This window comes from Plectrocnemia conspersa, unplaced genomic scaffold, assembly GCF_051122295.1.
Source record: "Plectrocnemia conspersa isolate PC_06_02 unplaced genomic scaffold, ASM5112229v1 ptg000001l, whole genome shotgun sequence".
NCBI classification, from domain to species: domain Eukaryota; kingdom Metazoa; phylum Arthropoda; class Insecta; order Trichoptera; family Polycentropodidae; genus Plectrocnemia; species Plectrocnemia conspersa.
The window spans coordinates 1,226,959-1,252,499 of record NW_028277165.1 but is presented as its reverse complement, the minus strand read 5'-3'; the positions used below and the strand labels follow the sequence as shown (position 1 = coordinate 1,252,499).

The window sequence follows — 25,541 nt, the reverse complement described above, 5'->3', positions numbered from 1 at the left end:
TAGCAACTTTTAATTATACTTATTGTCATTTGCAAACCAAAGATTTGTTTTATCTTTGGTTTGAGAAGGAGTGAGAAAATTACTAAATGCGAGTCACTAAATCAAAAATATATATATATGTATTCTAAGCAGCAAACTTTCATAAAAGCCACATTCAGTTGCGTGAAAGCCTCGCTTATGTATTACGGCTGTTTATTTAGCTAGACAGTGTCTAGATGTTCCTAGTTCGCACCGTTTCCTTCCTGTCATAATCCTCACAGAGATAGATCGCTATGTGTTCGACGTTCGCTAAAGTTGCAAGGATTATGTAGAAGCAGACGACACTATATAGTCACATCGTATACTTAATATAGAATACAAAGTAAATATGATAGGTATATGTAAGCTGAAACGTTAGGAGTAAATTTAAAATTTCTGACATTTTTAGTACTACGTATTATTAACATATGATATTTTTAAATAACATGTATAAAAAGCTGTGACATCATGCTATATAAAAATAAAATGGTATTTTTTTATATAAATACATTGATTATTTATTTTCTATGCTAATTTTAAAGGTATTTTTTCATATGAATTGTTTACAATTTATACATAACCAGTATATTGTTGAATATAAAAAAGTAAAAAAACTAGAATTGAACGAATATATTTTTTCATGCAAATAATTATGTTTTGATGTATACAAACACATTTTGAATGTTTAAAATATTAATAAGCTTCCATAAAAAAAGTACTTTCACTCTTATTTCCCTAAGCCTAAATGGATGTATAGTACCTACTATTGTAAAAGCATTCAGCAATATAATTGTATATTTATATATCAAGCTATATGTTTTTTAATACATTATTAATTATGTATTCCCCTAAAAAAACAAGAAGCTTTCTGTTCTATATTTTTTATCCTCGAAAATATAATTTATTTATAAAGATAATAATATATAATCCTAAATATTATTGTGCTTTTTAATTTTTTTTTATAAAAATGCTCAATTGCTATTGTTGTACAATATCTATATTGTTGTATTTTATAAAATCAGTATTATAATACAAGTAATAAAGCATTATTTGCTGCTAATATTTGGCTCTAAATTGTTTTTTTAAATGCAAACTTATGTTGTATTTATCAACAATCTACAGTTTTACAATTACGAATTTTTTATTTTAAATACTACTTTAAAACGTTGACTAATAAAAAAGTTGTGAGTATTAAAAAAAATGTTTTAAATGTAAATAAATGATACATATAGTATATATTTAATATATTTAAAGCTGTTATAAAATATAGTTAAAAATATCATTTAATTTAAAAAACGCTTAACTAAACATTTTTTATCGCACAAATGTATAATCTAATTAAAATAACACTGTCTTTTAAATCGGTTTAATTTATTATAAGGCGTAAAAATAATATTGTTTTTATTTTATATCATACAATTAAACATTTATTAATTTACTTATGAAGTGTTTCTTATTAAAGTTTTTATGGTAGGTATATATTGAATGTACTTAGGTTTTGACTTTGTTATTATATACATTTAAAGTAAAATCTTTGGCTTTAATTAATTTTTACTTGAATGTATAAATGCGATTTGAAAATCCAGAGAAATAGAAATCGTCACAGACTTTTGTATATATATATATATTTATATTAGGGTTTTATTATGGCCAAAACTTGGTGGCACTCTAGTTAACACTAGCGTGACGGACTACTCTTGGCGACTCTAGCGGGCTCGCACGCCGGTGCGGGCCCCGCGCAACGTTCACTGTATATAAATACTAAATAACATGTACCTGTAAAAATATTACTGCAGTGGCTCAATTTGTGCCTAATTAATTGCCACCCGTCACCTCTCGTCGCCAAAAAATAATATTTTTTTAATCGCAGAGGAGTATCGAATCTACTGCTAATATATTTATGCTTTTACACACTGGTCATTAAAATAAATACACTTATTGAATCATTAATTTTAAAATAGAAAATTTCTTTAAAAGTGTTTTTAATTATATTTTATATCAAAATCTACAGTTTATACGGTTATAATTTGCATTTGCTTGAATGTATTGGTTTTCCTTTAATAGTTTTGTAAAAAGTGCTACACGAATTTACGCGTAAAAGAAGTGTTTCAGGAAAAAAAACGCTCTCTGAAAACGTGTATATGATTAAATTGAGTGAAATTTGCGTGACTGATGAATTATGATATAAATAAACATAAAAAGATCTCAATCTTTTGACCCAATTCATACACTTAAATTTCATAAATTGTAATAGAAAAACCCCACATGTGCATTCGGAAAATGCGCAGTTCCTTCAAAGGCTTTCGAGCAAAAAATAGTTATACAATCTCAGATCAGACAAAGAGTACTTTAGGCATATTTTTTAATCTGTATAATGGCATTGGCTAGATTTCGACTTTGTTTGTATATATGTATGTAAATGCACACATTCGCTGACGAAGACGAGGGAATGTATTACACCGAGAGAACACGGCCATATTTCATCAGTTTGTTTGCTGTACCAACATGTTTGCGGCTTTCCGGGGCACATTTAAAAGGCTATAACAACTCGCGGAACAATTTAAATCGGATGCTTGGCAAACATCGAGTTTGTCGCCGAACCCGCCAAGTGTCATATTAACATGCCGCTGGGAGTGCGTGGCGAGGAGCAAACTTTAGGCAAGATCCATTTCCGAATTGTAAAAGGGGCAATTTGGGCGATTAACGTACCAAGACTGTGTAAATCCGGTTACTCGGGTTTGTCCTTTATGTCATAAACATTAGGGACTCGTAAAATCGATAACCTATGTGTACAAATGAGCGTCGGTATTTTTACAACGAGCTTCTGATTTATTTACACGTAAAAGCTTGCAGTTTAAACAATAAATGCCATAAAGTTATTTTTGGCAAATAAAATGCAGAATGACGACATCTTGTTTAACACAACACGTTTTAATTGGCATTCGTATCATACGGTCCAGTAAGACAATGATAATATTGATCTCGTAGCGATAACAATTATTTATAAAATCAATAAGATTACCAAGATTTACCAAGAGCTTAATTGCAAGACTATAAATATATATATTTATCCTATGTTTAAGATAATTAAAATTAATAATTAGAATGATTAAATACGATTTTGAAATGGATTGAAAATTAAAATGTAAGAATCTATTTGCCAGTATATCATGTAGTACAAGATACAAATTATACTATTTCGCTATTTTAATTCCCGATTAGATTTCGTAGACAATTGTCTCCAGCGTGGCTTTGAAAATGGCTTAACCGCGGCATAAGTTTACCGACGGTGACAACACACCTTCCTGCTCGGAAGACGTTTTGTTCGAGCCAGGGGCTTCGAACTTCCCCTATCTTCGAGTCCATAACCTTGACTACCGCCACTATAGCCCACGCAAACTTAACCATGGTAACAGCCGCGTAAAAATCGATAAACCACCACCGACCAACAACAAAGGAAGCAATTGCCGAACCATAATTTTCTCAGACGAAGGAGAGGGATAACAATTTTTAATCCCAAATTGAATTTTTTGCGCAAAGAGTGGCAATTTCCAGTCTGTGTAGAAAAAATATGTCTTATTTGTTTTTTAATTCTCAAAAACAATATCTTTTTAGGAAGAAAATATCACTGTATATATCTAAATACCAGATACGTTTTAGCCCAATTTAAAAACATAAATGAAATATCAATTAATTTCTTCGGAAGAGAGATCTGAATGTACTCTTTTATATTAACAGTGTGATATAAAATATAAATAGCTGCGGTTTCTCACTGTCGTGAGATACCGCAGCTAGCAAGCGTGCGGGTACTGGACGCTTAAATTTTATTTTTGCTTTGTTTATAAAAAAATGTAGATTATTTTATTGGTTTTAGCGCCGCAAAACGTAGATTATCGTCTCCCGCATACAATGTTTTGCATTCAAATTATTGCTTTTATTTGCTACTTTTCCCTATTTTTTATTTACTAATTTTTAATTATAATGCTTTTTATTTTCCTTTTGATTAAATTAAATTGTTGATGTTTTAAATATAAATTCAAGGGGGCGTTGGTACGTTCATTGCCACAACTGCCGGTCACTAGCTATGACGCGTGCTCATGATTAAATTATTATTAAATCTCATTTTGAGCAACCCAAATTTAGCGCGATGATTCTTGAATTGTTAATTTTGCAAGTGGTGGGTGCACCACAATAAGCAGATTTAAGTTTATTATTACAATAATGAAAACAGAGAGCGAACTTGCGCATACACTTACAAAATATGAAATCGAATTAAGCTTTCGAGAGAGCGTGTTCTGGAAATTTATAATATTAATTGTGTTCGGTGCAGCAGTTAACTTTGGAAATATAACTCACGAATCCAATGATAATATAGAAGATATTCGGAGGGTATTTTTAACGTTAACGCTATTCCCAGGTGACCGGCAAGTCGTAGATGAAAATTGACTGAAACTTTTATATTGGATTACGGCAGGAACGGGTTGTAATTCAATCGCAAAATTATTTCCGCTATCGATACAAAGTCAACACGGGGCGCCGATGCCTTTTAGCCAGTGAACCCGAACCTTTTTGGGAGCGAGAAAAATGTATAATAATGATACCTGTTTCGGTGCTTAATGGAGGGCGTGTTACGTGACGTACCTGCAACATAGAAAAAAATATATAAGTATAAGTATATAACTTTAGTTCATAAAATATTATTTATAAACGTTCAACGTGAACGTTCAAAGCTATAAAATAAACTGTTTTCCTAGAAATATAGTTTGTTTAGCTTTTAAAGCAGCTAGATAAACACTAATCAAAGTTAACATATGCTCTTCGTGAATAAATACGAGTTGTTATTTCTAGTTTTCTATATATTATTAATATGTAGATATAATACAAATATGTGTATTTATTTCTGTTGCTATTTTATATAAACATATTATTCTAATAAATTGTATATCGAATAATAAACCACTCTCTTTTAATATAATTCAATTTGAAGCAGTGACAAAAATAAGTTTAAAAAACCAAAATATATTTTTTCCTCTCCACATTTTGTATAATCATGTATTTATTTCAGAGAATCTTATGAATACACGAAATCCAATGTGAAGCGTAATGTGTAATAGTAATATTATTTATTTATAAATACATACATAAATCATACAAAATTCAGCAAAGTTTTGCGAGATACATCATATCAAATATACAAACGTGATCGTAATACAAAACAATAATATTACACGATAATATCACAAATGATGAATTACCTATTAATAAATAAGTAACTATAAGCTATTTATATTAAATATAAAATTGTTCAAGAAGGAAAGATGATATTTGTAATTGATAATAAAATAATAATATTATAAAAATAATACATTTAAAATAAAAATTGTATATAAAATTATATATTGTATGTGTATTATAAAATGTAAGGAACATTGCATAATTTTAATATACAGCACAATTTTAATATAAACCAGTGGTATAGTCGGTGACTAAGACTTGAAAGACTTGGGTTCGAATCTCATATGAATCTTTATATTTTTTAATTTTTATTGTATGTGGGAGATCGGAATTAATGATTATTATATAATTATAACGGTGATTGATGTTCACAGATTTCCTAGATTTTCATAATCTCACGTATGAATATCATGATGTGTCTAATATATCTAATTATAAGCTATTTTAATTCATATATGTAGAATAAAAATAAGTATTTATTGTTGTATTGCATAATGTAGTTTACAAATCTTTTCAGAAGATTGGGTTGCACTCATGTAATAAAAAGCAACTGCTCTCTCGGTTGACACTTAGCGTAGCTCCGCTTGGTTAAAGTTTTGCCGAACCCACTCGTTTCAATTCGGAAGCGAAGTGGTAGGAAAGTCAAGTTATGACTATAAGCTCAAAAAATGACTGTTCGCTCTATATATTATCTCAGAGCTAGGTGTTTCGATATTTCTACTCTCAAGCTTCCGGCCAATGCGATAATTAGGGGCAACACCAGACTGATTTTTATTGTCTATTAACTATATAGAATATTTTTCGTAGCGGGCAGATACAAATGTAGCTACCTGCTATATTTGTTTAGATCCATACACAAAGCGTGTTTCTGTTCTATATACGTATATATATATATTACATGATATGGAACAAAACAAAACACGAGGACACAATAAATGCCGTTGTTTTCATCATTAGCTGAGATTTTTCAGATCATGCTAAAGTAATTCAAATTGTTTAAGCACATATTTTAACCCAAAGGCAGTGGGTATGTTTTACGATAGTTTTGAATGACTATAAATATTAATTAAGATTCTGGAGACGTAAGCTTGCAACATCGGCTAACCAAAAAATAATTAATTATGGATATGTGTCTTTAAAATTTTATTTATAAATAGGTACGAAAATTAAAATTTGGATGTGTCACTGAATACAAATGAGCTAGTATAACGTTAGAGACAGTAGTAAGTATAGTGAAACGTATTTGTTTATTTAATTAGGCAGGCGCAAGTATGCGTGAACTGTGAATTATCACAACTGGTCGGTCAGCGAGTGATTAATTTCAAGCCGGCCGACCCGAAGAATTGCTGTAATTCGGCTCAGCATTTACACACCGATCCAGTCAAAAGGGATCTGATTTGAAAATACCACCATAGGTAATATACAATATATAAATTATATATAAAACGTATATAATTAAATAAGCTAGTATAAAACTGAACATATCAATTATTCTGACCTTTGATTCTGAAGCTCTTAGCAAATATATAAAATAGTTCAATATGCGATACGAATTCTAATACGGAAAATTAATAAATAACAAACGACATATTTCGTAAAAAAATAGTTCAAAAAGAGTCTTATTTAAAAAAAATATTTTGCCAGAGAAAAATAGATTTTATGGTAAATATAACACTATTAGTTTATTAAAAAATATGTTTTTTTATAATACCTTGAAGTTTAGAACTATGAGAGGTAGTATTAAAATAATTTTAATTAAAAGTTATGATTCTGAATTTCTGAAAATCTAATTAGTTGCACACCCAACACTAATACTACCAGCGTTTCAATTTTTTTAGTCAATAGCTCTAATTCACATTTGACTTGTCATATAGTTTAACGATTATTTATAATATTATACTGATATATAAAAATAAATATTGTAATATATGACAATATATAGTCGAATAAAAACAGCGTCTCGAGCGTACCGATTAACGGATCACAACTTAACCGCTCGGTTAACCTTAATTTTTTTCGCACGCACGGTTCTCAAACTGCGGCGCGCTCTAAAAAACTACCGGAAAATTCCCCCTTACGCATAATTATCTACTCTCCTCGTGTGTATACACGCCTCATCTCTCGTTAATAAACAAAAGCAAAAACAACACCGGGGTGGCGAAATTCCTATGCGCGCTCACCGTTCGTTGTATATTTTTTATTTTTCGCACCACCGCCGCTTTGTTTCGTTTTATTTTATTACGTGACACACTCGTTTGACAATTTGTCAGTCATTCGGCGAACGTTTTCCGTAATTTGAAACGTGTCCTTGAATAATTTAGCCTTCGCGCGTATCTCGAGATTTGCCTGTCCGAAAAACTATGGGTGCGTCACGCGCTTCATACAAAATTTAGCTCAAATTTCACATGAGTGTGTGTCGTTCTGGGGATGATCGATAAGTATTTGGAATTATTTAATATCGAGTCTTAAGGCACGAACGCAATATGCTGTTCCTTTAAGCTTTTTTAAAAAAATAGCTAATACGTGAATCTCTTATAAAATAAAGTTGATTATAAAACAGGATTCAGAAGTATTCAAAAATCGTTGTATATAAAGTTTCAATATTTATTCATTAGAACCGCATATGTACACAGTGCTACTAAATAATATGTCATTCGTAAATGAGTTGTTGATGCGATTAAAATAAATAATGAACGTCAATATCATACAGAAATGTAGTATAACGCAAAAAATATTATAATAGAGTAAGATATTTTAGTTAAATTTCTATTCAAAATCGAGCAAATAAAATTCATGATTCAAAGAAAAATTAGTCACATTGTTTTACTAATAAAAATTATTAGTCAATAATACAGAACATAAAAATAAAGATGAATAAAAAGATAATAGTAAAATGACTCGATTCAAATTGATTATTGAGTATGTTATATTATTTATATCAAATTAAATATAATTACCAAACATTAATTATTCAAATGTTTATTTTTAAATGTTAATTTCATATTAAAAATAAGGGGACCTAAATTTTTTAAATCATTAGTTTAATTTTGGTAGGTAATTGTTATTTATGAATATGAAATTTTTAGTTATATTTTTAAAAACTGCTATTTTTACAAATAACGTGGAATTAAAAACAACTTTTGTTACTTATTTAATTAAAAGTCTGCTATTTATATAAAATGTAAATGGTAATTATTAATCAAAAATTTTTATTAAGGTATTAGTTTAATTTGATTTTGGTCAGTAATTATATAAAATAATTTAAATTAAATTTTATGTTTTTTTTATGATTAAAATAGTTATAGCCTAATTAAAGTCTAATATTAGAAAATGATTTAAATATATTATTGGAAATAAAAACACATAATGTTTATATTACAGATGAATTATTTTTCTAAAATAATCTATAATATAATTATAATTAAAAGTAATTTATTTATATAGTCAGTAGTTCGATTCTGGTTAGTGATTAAAATAAAGTCTGTTATTTATATCGGATTTTTAATCGAATAATTAGTTAAAGTTTTACTAAATATATAAAATTGCCATTTTAACAAATTAAAAATGGTTTGACTTTGAGCTAGTTATTATTTTAATATCATTATTTATATTAAGAGCAAAATTCTTAGTATAAAATAGCTTTTTATGATTTAAGAATTCATTATTATAATCTTGAACATAAAAACTCAGTTTTAAATGATTTAAAATAGCAAATATAAACTGAAATATAGTTTAAAAATATTAACCAAGGCTTTATTGAAAAAAAATCTACAGGTTAAGTCAGCGTGTAATTATATAGTATATATTTTTTTAAATAAATTTACACTTTTAAGTCGCAGCTCTAAGAAAACCTAAATTTGGTTTATGCATTGAAATACCATTCGTTCATATAACAATGTTATTTCTACATCCTCTAACGAAGATAAATCCACATTTGCGCGTGCACATGTGTACGACAATAATATAACCATCGTCATTGTTTATTGAAACGTGCTTTGTTTATTTTAAATGTTCACGTGTGTACATATGTTTATGATGCATAAACACGTTGTGTGCAATTTGAATGCAATGCTGCAACAAATAAGGTGTGGATCGGTCGATTGTTTGGTGAATTGTGCGAAAGTTTAAAATGTTTAATCATAAGCAAAAGCTCTTTCGCGAGCTTTTTAATAATTTTAGTTGAGCTATTATATTTTTTATTAAAATATTATGGGTTAATATTTTGATTCAATTTCTCGTTTCAAGGATTATAAACTCTGCGCTAATCGCATTTTCAACTGGTTTATATTTCGCCACTCATATGTAACAGAGTTAAATGAAAGTTCTGTCGACCGGAGACGCTTCTTGTGTTCTCTCGAAAACATTTTCTAGCGATACAATAGACTAGAGTTGGACTTGTTTTTAACCATCCGCCAGTTTGCGAAATAAGTTCATAAAAATAAAAATTATACGAGAACAATAGATAGAAGATATAAAGCATGGATGAAATATTTAATAGAATGTATAATAAAACGAATAAATAATTGAGTAGAAACCTCGACAATAATGATGCAATAAAATACGCTGACAAATAGTTTAGCTGTTAGCTCGGGAGATTAATGTAGAACGGATGCAATAAAGAGACAGATTCCATTCTGATTTGCAATTTTCAACTTATTAGATTTCTTTATTTATATATATATATATACAGTATAATTTAAGATCGTAATCATTATTTATTGTTTTTAAGTAACTATCAAACCAGCTTATGTAGTAAAAATATATTGACAAATTGTTCACGATTATTTAATTTGATTGAACAATTATATATTATTGTGTTTTTATTAATAAAGTTATCTACAAGACAAATTTAACAGTCTGTAAGTTATAATCATTAGTTTAAAAAAATCGAAATGGGTAAAATAAATGTTTGTGAAACATAAATACCAAGGACTGCGAAAATATTTTAATTCTATTGATTTGAAAAAGTATGTAAATATTTAACGTTACTCTGACTAAAATTATTAAGTGAAGCTAACTTTCACGTGCAGAAGTGCTTTCAAACTAAACATTAGTTCCGAGGAGAACAAATTGTAATGCAGCAAGAATTAGTATGTAGCTTTTAATTAATCGCTTGGCAAAAGTTAAATAGTCTATACGTCATTATACAAACACTTTTGGTTAATATATTCATCATATTTATTTATGAATATACTAGCTGCTGTACCTCGCACTAGTGAAGGACCGACAGTCTTAATAAATATGTTAATGCAGTAACGCAAAATAAAATAAATGCTTATTTTCATTGAAATAAAACTAACGCAAGTTTCAATGCAATCAACGAAACAGCAATTTGACATTTAATTTGTAACATTGAACCAAACCACGCTATGAAATAGGTAGTTGACGTACGAATGACATCATTCCAAATCGTTCACGGCACAAAGTGTTATTGCGAGAACCGGGTTTAATCGTTCTACAGAACCGGTTTTCGATTGTGGCACGGCGGACATGTTTTCGCGAAATTTTCCCTCGGAAACAAGCTTTTCAATGGGCGAAGCTGTTACTGTGCTATAGCTATATATTGAATTATATATACATACATATAAAAAACAACATTTAACACAATAACTCGTAAATTAATTCTATTACTGACGATACTTTTTATTATCATAAGATAAAATTGCTTTAACATTTAATATTTTAAAAGTAATTATACACGTGGAATCTATGAATTTATTACACACTCGTACTACAGATTTATGTAAATACTCAAAATTGCTCTTATTTTATATATGATACAAACAGGAGACAATCTCGCTATATTTCTAAGACACAAGCATATTAAAAGCTATTTAAATATATACTATAAAACACAAAATATATATATAAATCACGAAACTCTACCCCAAACATTGCGCAGTAACGACGCGACATTTGCACATGTCACTCTGGATGCTATTTTCCAGTTAACTGTACTATTAACAACTTTAAATTTTTATGTTGAAAGTAGAGTAGAACAGCGACGTGCTACTACAATACGTTAAGACAAAAATTAAACATATATTATATAGTAAGTATTAAAATAAAATTAACCATAATGAATAAAATGAGTTTGAATCTATCTCCAGCGAAACCCGAAAATAAAATATCTTTTATAAAAGTTTTAAAATATCTTGTGTTAAAAGTTGACGAGCACAATTATTTCGCGTGTTTCAAAAAGTTTCCAAAATATTACAAATATTAATTAATAAATTTGTAAGCAATCAATGTATTTGGAACAACTCTGAAATAAATATATTTTAAAATTGTAGGATAAAGAATTTAATATGAAAATATATATTTTTAATGGTTTTCTAATTTCAATACCGTTTATTTAATATTATAAATGAATTTTCGTTATTCCGTAGCTAATCGTAATGCTTTTTCAAGCAATTCATATCAAGATCAGAACTTCTTTCTTTAGCTCATTTTTAGGCCTCAAATTTATTTTTATAACTCTCCGTAAAATCTTTATCTTACTCATTATTATATTTTTTAATAATGAATGATATAACTAGAAATGTTCATTTCTATTTTTATAGTAAAATTAGATTTAATTATATACAATTCATGTTTTATCAAATTCTTACACATACACATTTTTTTTTCTTTTCACGAAAGAAAACAAATATTGTATATAGGGCATTCGAACCGGGTAGAACAGGAACCGGGTACCCGGTTACCCGCCATGTTTTTCGTGGAACCGAAAACCGGGTAATTTTTGACGGGTATCCGGTTAATTTCATTTAAATATTTTTTCCATTATTTAATATTAAATGGAAGAGCCGAATCGGCGTTGTTAAACGACAAAAAAAGGGACAGCACTTAGCAACCTATAGATTTCGAGATAAGCGAATGCATAGATAAGGATTATTTTGAAAAGATGCAGTTGTAAATAAAAATAAATTTTAATTCGTTGTAGGGTCAAAATTTAACACATTAGATTCGTTAGTGTTTTTAAAATATAACTTTTTACAAAAAGAACATCACTAAAACTTTGTTTCTCTACCTACATATAATACATATAATAAATACAATCATTTAATTTCTTTTATAATTTTAATAAAATTTATTTCCTCAGTATTTTTCATGTGCAATTTGTATTTTTATTGCCAAATATGTGCTAAAATAAATATTTCGGTGTTGTACTGTTATATATAAGTATATGTATATATGTACCTATCGATGGAATCTAAAAATATTTCGATTGAGTAAAGTATTAATAATTACATAATATATTGATTTTATTTCAATACCTTATTTTAAAAAAAAATTATATTAATTATTAAAGTAAAATTAAATATATCACGTCATATTTAATCAAAGATTCAAATATAATAAAAATTGGACTCTTAACGGCTTACAAACATTACCCGGAACCGAACCGGGTATCCGGTTCTTTCCCGTCAAATACCCGTATAACCGGGTAATGAATTAGGCCGGGTATTTGGATGCCCTAATTGTATACATGTTTTCAAGAACAATTTACAATTTATTAACGATAAATTTAGATGAATTATTATTTATTATAAATAAATATTTAAAAACTAAAATTTTTAACACTTAAACAACTAAAAGTAAATAAATAAATTCTATAAAATCACTAGACACGATACACACAAAAAATAATAAATAAATACAATAACTTTAAAAATTACTGTTCTATTATCAATTTTTTCAATGTATAAATTTAATTGAAAAATAGTAGTCAATAAAATAATGTTGTATTTTTTAAAACAATGCTTGATAAAGTGTTATTTATTTATACGAACTAAAATTGTGCACACGAAAATTCCACAATGCGAAAATTCTGAACATAGATGATTGTTTGATTGTCAAATATATTTTACTTTTAATTCCAACTGCTTAATATTTTTCTCTGTTTTTAAGTAAAAGTTTGTGTAATTATAGAGAATGTAAGTGTATCATACTAATGTAAATTATTAATATATTTATAAAATATTTTTAAAACATGGTATTTTTAAATTAAAATCAAATCAATTTCTGTTATATATATATACATTTTTATTTATACACAATAATCACTAGGCGAACCCTTTCATAGCAGCAGATAATTTGATTCGAGTCATTATGGCTGACCACCCCAAAGATTTCTTTAACATGTGGATCGGGATTTATTCAATTAGGCAAAATAATTATGTCAAATCTCTCAGATATCAACCATTATATGATTTTAACTATTGACCTCAAAATGTTTGACAGTAGTCGAACATATGCGGTTATACATGGTCCAGACTGATCGGTACCGTATTTTAATTATTTTGGCCTTTTGCTATGAACTGTTAGATATAATACGCGCCTGTTGTGATTGTTCTTACGAGTGGTAACGGCTGGTACATAGCTAGAGATAATATAATTATTAATGTCTGATTACTTCTTAACATAGTGAGAAGTATGCTTGTACGTCAGATGCAATTTTGAAAAAAATAGGAGCAAATCAATAGATAGACCTGCGTAGATTTTATTCCAGAGCTTGCAAAATCATATAAAAAAGCTGTTCTCAAACTCAATGAATTACTATACACTTTTGCTACACTCTCTTTGGCCCTAAAATCAATTAACTAAAAAATATGTTTAGGTTTATATCCAAACGTTATTTTATAATGCTTTTATGTAGTCCTTTATAATGCGCTATAGTATTTTTTAATTGCTGATATTTAAATTTTGCCGTAATTTTTGTTCTTTCCTTCAAAGGAAAGCTTTTCCAATGGGCCCGCCCGGTCATCGGCAAGCCGCGGCAATTATCCGCCCTTAATTAGTGAGCCTTTGGTCGATTTCGTCCCTTTGTCGCGAGGCGCCATTGTGTTCGCGTCCTCACACACGTAGTAAGTTAAAAAAAAATGAAGTAAAAAGAGAAGAAGAGAGAATAAAGAATCAGCCCTACCCCCGGCGTCAATCCGCCCGCTAACTGAATACACTTTATTATTCACAACCAAAACAAAAGTCGCAAAAAAGGCATCACGAGCGTCGGCGCTCATTTCCTACCAAGCTCTATGCAAAAAACCATACACACACAGCCCTTTCTACGCGTGCAAGGGTTGGTTGAGTTTTCCCTTTTTTGCGACGGTTTTATTCCGCGCTCGCGTGCCGTATGAATGCGCCGAAAAAGCGAATAAAATCCAAGTTTGAAAAGTTGAAATTTTCCGATTGCGAATTGCAAAAGTTAAAAAAACGCGCCCTGGTCGATGACGAGTGGGCGCTGAAACGAACGTAATAAATAGGGTTGATTTTGTACGGCTCAATGCGTATTTTTGATTAAAGTCAGCGTCATACGTGCGAGTGGAAGGGGTTGGTGAATTTTTTAGTGCATATGTATAAACTAGCGAATCTGATTACAGTCATTTTTTTGGATTCCTCACTGTGGATTCCTGGAAACGTAATTATAGTGTAAAATGGATTTTGTGTTTATTTTTGCTTACAGTGGATATTTTAATAAAAAATACCACGTATTTATTTACAAGCAATCGATACGCATCTATTAAGCAAATAATGTACGATGATTAAAAATTTCTACGCAAGAATAATAATAATAGCCCCAAATGATGCTAAACGATATTTATGGCGAAACTGCGTGAGCATACAAAAAAACACAAAAAAGTCTGTCAATATATTAAAATTATATTCATCTAAAGCTAAAGCAAATTTTTACACGACAAATTATTATAGTAGTAGTAAGATAACAATTACTGTCACAAAACGTAGACAAAATTTGCCACCACTTCTCCTAAATGAAGAGGGCAATAACGTCAAATAAAAAACAAGCGTTAAATATCAGGGCTTACTAAACATATTTTATAACGTTGCTCTTTAAGGCTTGCCGTCATTGCGGCCTTTAAACCGATATTTAATAAAAAAAGCGGGCTAACTATAAAAAATAAAATTCTAATCTATTGATAATAAATTAGATTCATCTAGTATGAAATAACGACAGTAATACTATTTTTAATACTATTAACAAAGCGATAAAAATAATTTATAATACACATTTTTATACTAATCTTAAAAATTGCATAATAACTTGCAAATACCAACAACTAAAAAACACTGTCAATTACATACCAGAAAATATTATAAAAATATCTCTCGAAAACACAAATTTTACTAATAAACATTTTTAGTTTGTTTACTTTTTATATAAGATATGTTTTCGGCATATATACATACACATATATAGATTGTATTATCAGTACAAATATTGTAAAGTAAATGGTATCATCAGCTTAATTTAACAATGCATAATGTTTCCTAGTAAAATTCTAAGATAAAATCAAAGATTGTGAAATTGCAAAATATTGTATGTGTAATTATTATTAATTTATTCTGTGCCGTCAGTTAAATACGTTTTTATTAAGTTTCTGTCATAAAGTCGTGTATGAATATCAGTTTTTTGGATATGTATTTTAAAAATCAATTGATTGAGATTGGTGATTAAGAGGTACGATTTTTGCAGTCAATTTGACGCCAGAAAAGTTAATAAAAGAAAATGTGCTAAGAGAGTCCTTCGAGCGATTGTCAGTGATTTTTGTTAGGATGTAACTAAGTGTTACATTTCTTTCACAATCAAACGCATAAAAGGGTAGCTTCACATTAAAAATGTTTCTCGTTGTAAAATTTGATATCAAGGCCTCACTACAGGCGACGGTTCAATAATTACAAAGAATACATTAAAAAAGGAGTTTTTTGAATATTTTTTAAGCTTATATAATAAAGTAAATAGTTTAATATGTTGTTGTTAATGGCTATTATTAGCTTTTAAATAATTTAACGATTTTTTATATATATATATATATATATATATATATATATATATATATATATATATATATATATATATATATATATATATATATATATATATATATATATTGCTAAGCCAAAACATTTTCCTTTTAATTATTTCTGAATGTAATTTTTATAAAAACAATGCCTTTACTATTCACATAATACACTAAATGTTTAATGTTTTAACAATAAATAATATGACCTTAAAATTCAGTACGAATTGCTGTTTTTGAATGTTAGAGCATGTAAGTGAATTATTAAACTTTTTTATTAAAATATTTTAAAATAGCAAGTTTACAAAGAATTGCATTTTAATAAATACACAAGTATTCTAGAAAATAAATAAAAATATTTTTTAAGCAATCGACAGATTGGCATTTGAGAAAAAAATCTCAAATCGTGTTTTCTGTGCTTCATGAAAAAAACCTTTCAAAACAAAGCATTTACTACTATAGAAATAAAATAATCCAAGTTACTTTTATTCCTTAAATGTATAAAATTTTGACTGGATAACAAATAACCAAGTTGTGAATTTTCGCAACAAAGAAATTTATTGTCAACGGATCGTAATCTAAAAATAAAATTCTCAACGGGAAAAGCATTAAAGTATTATATATAAACCAGAAGCTTTCAATATTTATTATCTTATAAAATATAATGTATTTCTTATATATTATTCAATTAAAAAAATACTAATCCAATTATAAAATTATTATATAGAGGTTTGCTTAAACCCTTTAGTTATACATGAGAGTAAAAAGAGTTCTCTTATCTGTGAGAAAAACCTTTATTCGGCAAAGAATTAGTGAGAGTGAATATTTTTTTATACAACGCATAATTATATATTTGTGATTAAAAAGCGAAATTATTTCTTGAATTATTGAAATATTTTGGTGTAACATAATTCTTAATAATTATTAAAATGATTGTATACAAAACAAACCATTAATTTATAATATTAATTTATACCTCAAGCGCCAATTTATTAATATTTAATTAAATACAAAAATATGATAAAAATATTTATAAGAGCTACGAAATTTTATTTGTTTATTTATTTTTATTTTAAATTAAATTTTAATATAACATAAGACTTAAGTATTAAATAACAATTAAAATACAATTTATAGCTAATTTAATATATAAAATGCTATTCAAAAGATTTTTACCTTTACTATGTTTTCTAATCCTAATAAATACGTCAACCCCATCAATGCTATTAGGGCGTGAATATTTTCTTCCAAAGTAACTTTTTATGTTCCTTTCGGGTAAAAAGTTTGCGTTAAACATAAATATACATTATGAATATGCTATAAAAAGTTTAAGGGAAAGTATTTATATGTTAGCAATGTTAATAAAATGTTAAAATTATAAATAAAAATCAGTCCTATTCTTAACCTTTCGGTTTTGTGAATTTTGACCTATTAAGAAAATTTAAATATACAACATACTAATATTTTGAGATACTATACTATTATTTTTATTAGGCATTCCTGTAAGATTTACAAATTGTCTTGGTAAAGGCTGTTACTTACAGTTGTAAAAATATAAAATACTTAAATTTAAGTTCGCTACAAATTTCTCCTCTCTTAGCAAACTTCGCTTCGGTTTAATTTCAGTTTAATTTTCAGTACTCGGCGTTCACGAAAAATATAATTAATAATTAAAGCGCAGCGCAATTAAGAATATATTTCACGTTAAGAAAATAAAGAACGAAGCAAATTTAAGTGCACATTTATTTCCACGCTAATTACGTTTCAATTTCATCTTTCTTCCATTCTCTTTTTTTTCGATCGACTCTTTATTCATTTTGTAATGAAATGATTTATTTTATTAATTAGCATCAGCTTCTTTTCTCCCTCGCAAAAATAAGAACATTACATCCTGACATATTCATTAATTCAGGGCCATAAATCGTGGGAAAATATATTTATATTTTTATTTTCCTCCGAACATACTTTTAATCTAGAGGAATTAAAATAGCGATCCCATTGTTTGCAGACCCTTTCCTGCGCAAAAATATTACACAGCCTGTCGTGAAAGTCTTAAGAATTGATTATTTAAATATTTTAGTCGATCGTTTGACGTTGCGTTAATTGAATTAATTCTAGGTATGTCCTGTGATAACCAATTCGGTCCTGAGTCAAAGCTATCGGGTTACTCCTTTGTGGCGGTTTAGATTAAGGCTGGATCTTAATTACAATAGATTTTTTAGGTACACTAATGCGTCACGATGGCTTTGTATAATATATTTAATATACATTTGAAAATCCAAATTTTCGTTAAACAATAAGAAAGACTATTGATCTAAAAGAGCTGTGTTTGAATCCTATATGGACCCTAATATTGTTTAATTTATATAGATCTGCGAGATCGGAATAAGTAATTATATTATAATTCTGATTAATCATCTCAGATTAGGTTTTTTTATCTCACGGATGAAAATCGTGATAATTATAATTTGTTTAATAAATTTTGCTTATCATAAAAGAAAAAATATATTATTAGATAATTTTAATTTCGAACATATTACATATATTATATAGCGCTTTGTGCTCGTATAATAATTCAGTGATTGTCAATAGTTTGACTAACGACAATAATTAATTACGCTTATCGAATGGCATCAAATGCAGTCCAATTACTATTCCAATGAATAAATTTACTGCTAAATCTGCCGCAGTGCAATTTTTGCCTAAAATCTGATAAGAACGCAATCGATTTATGAAACTGTGCGATTCACGCGATTTTATCTATACCGATGTTTGTTATTATGCATTAGGCTTAGCCCATTGGACAAAATGCAATTGTAGCTTTAGAAAAAAATAGTGAACCCAAACAGGTTTTACTGTTATTGTGCGAAAGTTTGATTGAATGCGGAACCGAAAAGGGAAAAATCAACGCGAGCCGCTCTTTTGGGATCGCTCGTAAAAACAATAAGGGACTCTCGACTGTTTGTTGCAAATGCCCGTTTTCGAACTGTTGAGTAAATACGATTTTTTTTATTCGGACTCTTCAATTATTTGCGAAGTTTCGAATCGACAATCGAAAATGTTTCACAAAGCTTTTGTATACAAAAAAATAAAATCAAAAGTTCCTTCTATTCAGCATTAAAAAATTGAGCACAGCTCTGCAAGTTAATATAATTTCATGATAAAGTTCTTTCCTCTAGGAATTATTTTTCTGTATATGTATACAACTATTGAGAAAAGAATTATTTTTAGTCATTAAATGCAATATGAACATTTCGCCTTAAATTATGAATTTGAAGGACACATATCTGCTTTTTTCCGTTCTAGTTTTCCTGCCAATTTAATGCACTTAAAAAAACTATAAACTAAATTGCGAGCGAATTTATACATATTTATTAGTCTTGAAGTTGTCAAATTAAAAAAAAAATTGTATTGAGTTATTTTATAAAATACAACAATATTATTCAAGTTTGTCATAGTTAATAGAACGGTTTTTAAACTAGTGTTCTATATAACTTTTGCCAGTATTTTACATTAAGACGTGTGAAAAAGTAATATACTGTAGTAACACAGTTTTTTAATGCATATAACATTTTTTAATTAACTTATGTCAAGTATAAATAATTTCACCATGTGTTCAAATTTAAATACCATAACTATACCAAGAATGTACGATTGGTATATAAATAAATTTACATATATAGTTCAAATGTATCTTTAATTTATACTTATTTTTTCCTTAGCCCACATAGAAATATAACATATATATAAAACTAACATCAACAGAAATCCTACACACGTACAGTTAGTCTCAAAATCTCAAAAATAACTCATAATATGGCCGAAAAAACACAAAGCAAGAATTTGACAGAAGGTTTCGTGTTTTATAGAGATATTTAAAAATTTATACTATTGATTGATAATTCAATAAAAACAATCTGCATTAATATTATTATAATAATTTAATAACAAGAAACATACCAAACGAAGAAGAGCATTTGATTGTGATTTATGTGACGGTAGTACTGACCTGAAATAAAATAAAATAATATGTTAAAATCTGTATATAATATTATATATTGCAGGAAGTAAGGCGCAAATAAAGTAATACATTGTTATTGTTTTTATTTTTTTTAAATATATCAAGCTTTAACTATTTTTAAAAATCGCATTGATTGTGTTGACTTTGTAGCATATATATTATAGATTATCTTAATTATTTAAAATATTATTATATCTCGCCTTTTAATTAAGTAATCCATCTCACAATAGATCCTATTTCAAGCATCTAAACACTCTATTACCCTTTAGAGCTGGGGCAAGACACGTGATATTTTTCCATCATCGACATCGAGAGGGGACAGCTTGACCGTTCTAGGAAATCGTATTCGGACCCCACCCGCGCGAATTCTGACCTCGACCGCAAGACTTCAAAGGCGACCCTAAGCGGGCGAGGCATATTTTGGCCTAACCCCCGTCAGACGTTGAGTGCTTCCGTCAGTTTCCATTATGCCACGGGTCATTTGGCTAAATTAGATTGCAGGATCACATTCGTGCGTTGTTGTTCTACGGTAGTTCGCCACCGCAGCCTTTTTAAGCGTTTTTATGAGCGCCTACTTCGCTTTGGTGACCCCGACGACAATTTATTAAAATGTGTATTTTTCTGCGAGATCAAACGAGCGAGCGGAGAATGTTGTGTTTGTAATGGGTTTCTTTATATGTGACTTCGCTTTGATCGTTTGCGACTGAAGATACGAGTGAAGAGGTTGATATGAATCATATTAACTTTTTCTTCGAATAAAACTTGATAACGAAGTGACGAGGTATAAATATATTTCCCTTGAATATTCTCTCGTTTTATTAAACCCATTGCCTGGCATTGTACCGCAGTTTTTTTTTACTAAACTTTTAAGTACGACGGGTAAGCCACCATTCGTAACTCATACTTTGTTGATATTTTAAAGCTTTTTATGACATAACTGCCATAATATTTGATGCGATACTAATGCGCGGTGAACACGTTTATAAAAGTGACTAGGTCGCACTGAGACTCAAGTAAAATTGGCAACTGGCCTAGACCAAATATCTGTTGATTGAGTGCCTAAAGCTGCACTTTGATTTTTATAAGCATTATTGCTAACAAGAAACGGCGCCAGTCGACCACACGCTGGAGTTTGCCGACTTTAGTGGGGGAGAGCGAGGGACTACTTTTGAGGTTAAAACCCAAACCCTCAAGTAAAGTTCTAAATTTGTATTAGTTTTACAATTTACATTAGGTCAAGTTGGGTTTGGTTAATTCGTGTAGGTTAGGTTTGGAATTGAACAGAAAATTTACATTTTTCAACTGGTAAATTGAGTTTCAGAGACATTTTAGAACAGCGTATAATTTCACTACACATAAGTTAAATTATATATTCGCTAGTAAAAGTATATATTTACTGGTGAAAATGTATTTGGACTTCACTAGTGAAAATATAACTTTACTGAAAAATACATCGCATGTAAATATATACTAATAAGTATTTAAATGTACATATTAATAGCTAGAACCTATCAGATAAATTATATTTTCACTAGTGAAAATTTATACCAATATGATTTCACTGAATATTTTCAATAATATTTTCAGGATAAATTCGAAACTGTTTTTTTAGATTTTATTTGCGGGATAATTTAATTATAAAAGAAAATTTCTGGTTTGGAACTAGTGACGTCATTTGTGCTTTTTCCAGGTAGAAGAGGGCGAAATATTTTTTTTAATATAGTATTTTATGACATGGTGGCAAATTGATTTTGCACCCTATTATAAATGTGCAAGGCATTTTATTCTACGCTGAAAGAGTCAATTTTAAAAAGTATGCTAGATAGAAAAACTATTGTGTTTGCACTTTGCGCTCACGTACTGAAGATATTGCTGTTCAGTTGACATTTGGAGAGATGAATTTTAGGAACATGTCAATCAGACTACCACTAAATGAAAGAGAAATGATTAATGGATTTCGCAAGTACATTCTCAAAAAGACATCCTGAAAAAATATTGATATATGCTCTAAATTCTATTCCCATTTTTTCAAGTGAAGTAATGATAACAAATAGTGAATTCAAAAAATGTTTTGCGGATTGTAAGAAAAGTATCATTATATATTAAATCATCTAGGAATTACTTTTAAAAGAATATACGATAAAGCATAATCTAAATGTATTTAATGAAATGTTAAAGCAAAAGTCAGCATATGTATAACATGAACCGCTCATGCAATGCATCTCTTATACTTAAAGTATGTTTGTCGCTATAAATTCTCAGAAAACCTCCCTTTGAATCCGTCTATTTGTTGCGAGTCTCATTATAGCCCCTGCGCGTCTCGTAGACGTATTGCTCAGATTTATCTTGAATTTGTAACATTAACCGTCTTTCAATCCACTGTCTTATCAAATTCGTTTAAAATGCAATCAAAAAAAGAATGCAACTGGTGGCATAATAAGAATCACTTTCGCTGGAAATTATCGCATTTTAGCGGTGTTTTTATTCGAAAGGTTTAATTAAGGTCTAGTGACGACAGCCAGAGAGAAAAAATCCGCGATCGCAAAAGTGAAAGAAATTTGTCTCAGAAGCGGCAATTTATCTCGCCAAAGAAAAGCTTCGTCGAGAGCTGAACGCGACGTGAGCTAACTGACAAAAAAGGCCGCTTTCGGCTAATGGCGCTAGTGTCACGTGACACTGAAAACGCGTCGATTTTAGCTCCTTTTAAAGCTAGATTCTTAGCTCTTTAAAATTAATCAACGCATTATCAAAAATAATTTTGTATATCAGTAATATTTTCATTACTTTATATTAAAAAAAAGTTATTTGATGACTTTTTATGATTTTTGACGCAGCTGGTTGAAGCAGCATGATGTTGTCATCTTATGTAATTGAGCTAAGAAAAGCACCATTTAATTTAATAAAGTTTGATTAACTACTGTGTCATACAAATAGTTATCGTTTTTAATAAGAGTATTTAATTACATAATAAGTGAATTTATTATAGCGTAGAAGTTCTCTGTATTTTTTTGTAAAAAAATATATAAGCTAATATTATTATATTTATTTAGCATTATCAACAAAACGTTAATTTCAAGTCAATTATAAAAATTACGATAGACATTTGACCTTACTGGTGAGATTTATTACGTCGTAATTCTTGACCTCAAAAGGTTAAGTATCCAATCAGTTGTATTTCTATTTCTTTTCACCTGTCATAAGAAATATATGTTGACAAATGGATACTATCGTATTATAGAGAATCACTCAATGGTAATATAATACGACTGGTATCAAACTCATTGAAAAATCAAAATAGTATATGTTAACCGAAGTTGATTAAATAAAAAAAGTATGTACTGCTTAAATATTGTTGAATCTTACAAAAATAAACAATATTATTAATTCACAAATAAATCCCTATGATTAAATTTTTCACTTTTCAATATAAATGAAACTGAAATGCATTAAAAAGATAATTTCTCGCACGAGCTTTTAATGTTTTGGACACATCAGATACTATAAATCAGTTATTTTTTGCAATATTGAGCTGCAGTCGCGCCATGAATATTTTTATGAAACGTCATAAAAATAAATTCATTCGATCGTAAATAAGTACGAAAACCAATCCCATTTGAATATAATCAAGCGACATTGATGTTTTACGGTATCGTAAAATTTAGTTTCAAAAGCGAATTCGTTTGCGAAAGCTCAAACGACGCTGTTTTAAATGAGCTTTCTTCAGGAACATGGGCAATTGTGGACTGATAGAAATATGAATAGCCATAATCATTGAGCCATGACTGTTTATTTCCACGTAGATAAAAATGCATTCGAGCGAAACGTCAAGACGAAATAAATTTATACCTAAAGGGTGCATCGCTAACGCGAATTTATATCCGGCCAGGCGGCGCTTGTTTTTTTTTTATTTTTTTAAATCTAAACGAAAATTTATGCGAGCATAAACGTGACGCATGGCAAGCCAACTCTCACCCGGCAGTATTTCATTTTCAAATTGAATGTATAAATATTTAACGCCGGAGTGTTATGGCCAAATTCAATCGCGTTTGTTTTTAACCGAAGCGACACGTCGCGTTTTGACCAAAAGTCACGGTCTGTAGAGAAATCATTAAATAATATCCCAATTCTGAATATTATATAAAAACAAATAACAAGAATCAAAATCAAGAATTAATAACAAATATGATATAATTTGCTCAAATTCACAATAAAGTCGTTGCACTAATCAACCAAACAGTAGCGAGATTTTTTATAAAAGAAGCAAAATTTATAACCTATAAAGAACTGTTTTTGCTGCGGTATATCAGGACAGTGAGGGACGGACGGATTGTATTTTTTTTATATATGTTATATTAAAAAAACGCATTATTTATTAATGATTTTAAAAAAGTCGCAACTACAAGATTCAAGCGTTAGTAATCTACAAATGGGTACCGCACGAACTGAATAAACATTAAAAATGTTTGTTTTGCGATTCTTTTACCAAACACAAAATATCCATTCCTTGATCATATTTTTACGATTCTTTAGAAGTGGACTATTTAATTGACATATTAATTATAAATGATAAAAAAATTAATAAACCATCCACAAATATCACATTCAACCTATTGGGTCTTAATGAATTAACACATTTTACATTTTTTGACAGAAAAGTTACTTTTTTTATTGTTTTTATGCAAAAAATGACTTCATTTAAACTAGTATTGAAATTCTTAACATAAGAGTTTTAACGATAATATTTACAAACTTTGGTTTTAATTTGCACTTCTATTGTATTTTTTTAGTTTGAACCTAATCTTTACTATAAAACAAAACAAAAGAACGCCTACTAGTATACAGTAGGGACGTAAAATTTGCTCATGTGATTCTGGATGCCATTCAAAAGTCAACTGTGCTATTTTCAACTTGAAAATAGCACAGAAACTTGAAAGAGCTCATGACTGCAATACGTGTTAATAAAAATACAAAAAAAAACTGAACAGCGATTTGCTGACGACCGATTATGAGCTACTGCAATACGTGAAAATATTGTATATAGTATTAAAATTTGTAATAACAGAATGGATAAAATTAATTTTAGTGAATAAATAATAAGCTTGAATCTATTTTGGGCAAAGCCGGTTAAAAAGCTATTTTTCAAAAAAATAGATAAAAATGAAATAAATAAAAAAATATAATAGTTTAAGACTACTTTAGGAATCTAAAAAAATCAAAAATACTTAATAAATGGGTGCCGCACGATTTAAAAAAAATCACTGCACACAAGACGTTTCTGTGTTTTTTTTACGTAACTTATACTGTTCTAGTGGTTGTAAAAATAAAAACGCTAGGAATAAAATTATTAGGACCACTCAAAACTGCTATAAAAAACAAAAAAACGTTACAAGTGAGTGCCGCATAAGTTAAAAATAAAATAAAAAATTAGTTCTGCGCTTTTTTTACATAAC

General features: G+C 28.7%; 1 protein-coding gene and 1 long non-coding RNA gene across 5 annotated transcripts in view; both read right to left on the bottom strand.

Annotated features, from left to right (window-relative positions):
- The window catches only part of LOC148238309 (fasciclin-3-like), a 256,136-nt gene that overhangs the window by 86,493 nt on the left and 144,102 nt on the right, over nt 1-25,541 (bottom strand). The gene's annotated exons all lie outside the window — the stretch shown is intronic.
- Nucleotides 1-25,541, bottom strand: part of LOC148238310 (uncharacterized) — a 144,257-nt gene that overhangs the window by 38,051 nt on the left and 80,665 nt on the right. The window contains exons 6-7 of the long non-coding RNA XR_015808939.1: nt 20,031-20,079; nt 4,620-4,659 (exon numbers count right to left, since the gene is read on the bottom strand). This is a non-coding gene — a long non-coding RNA (uncharacterized LOC148238310). The remainder of the gene's footprint in view (nt 1-4,619; nt 4,660-20,030; nt 20,080-25,541) is intronic.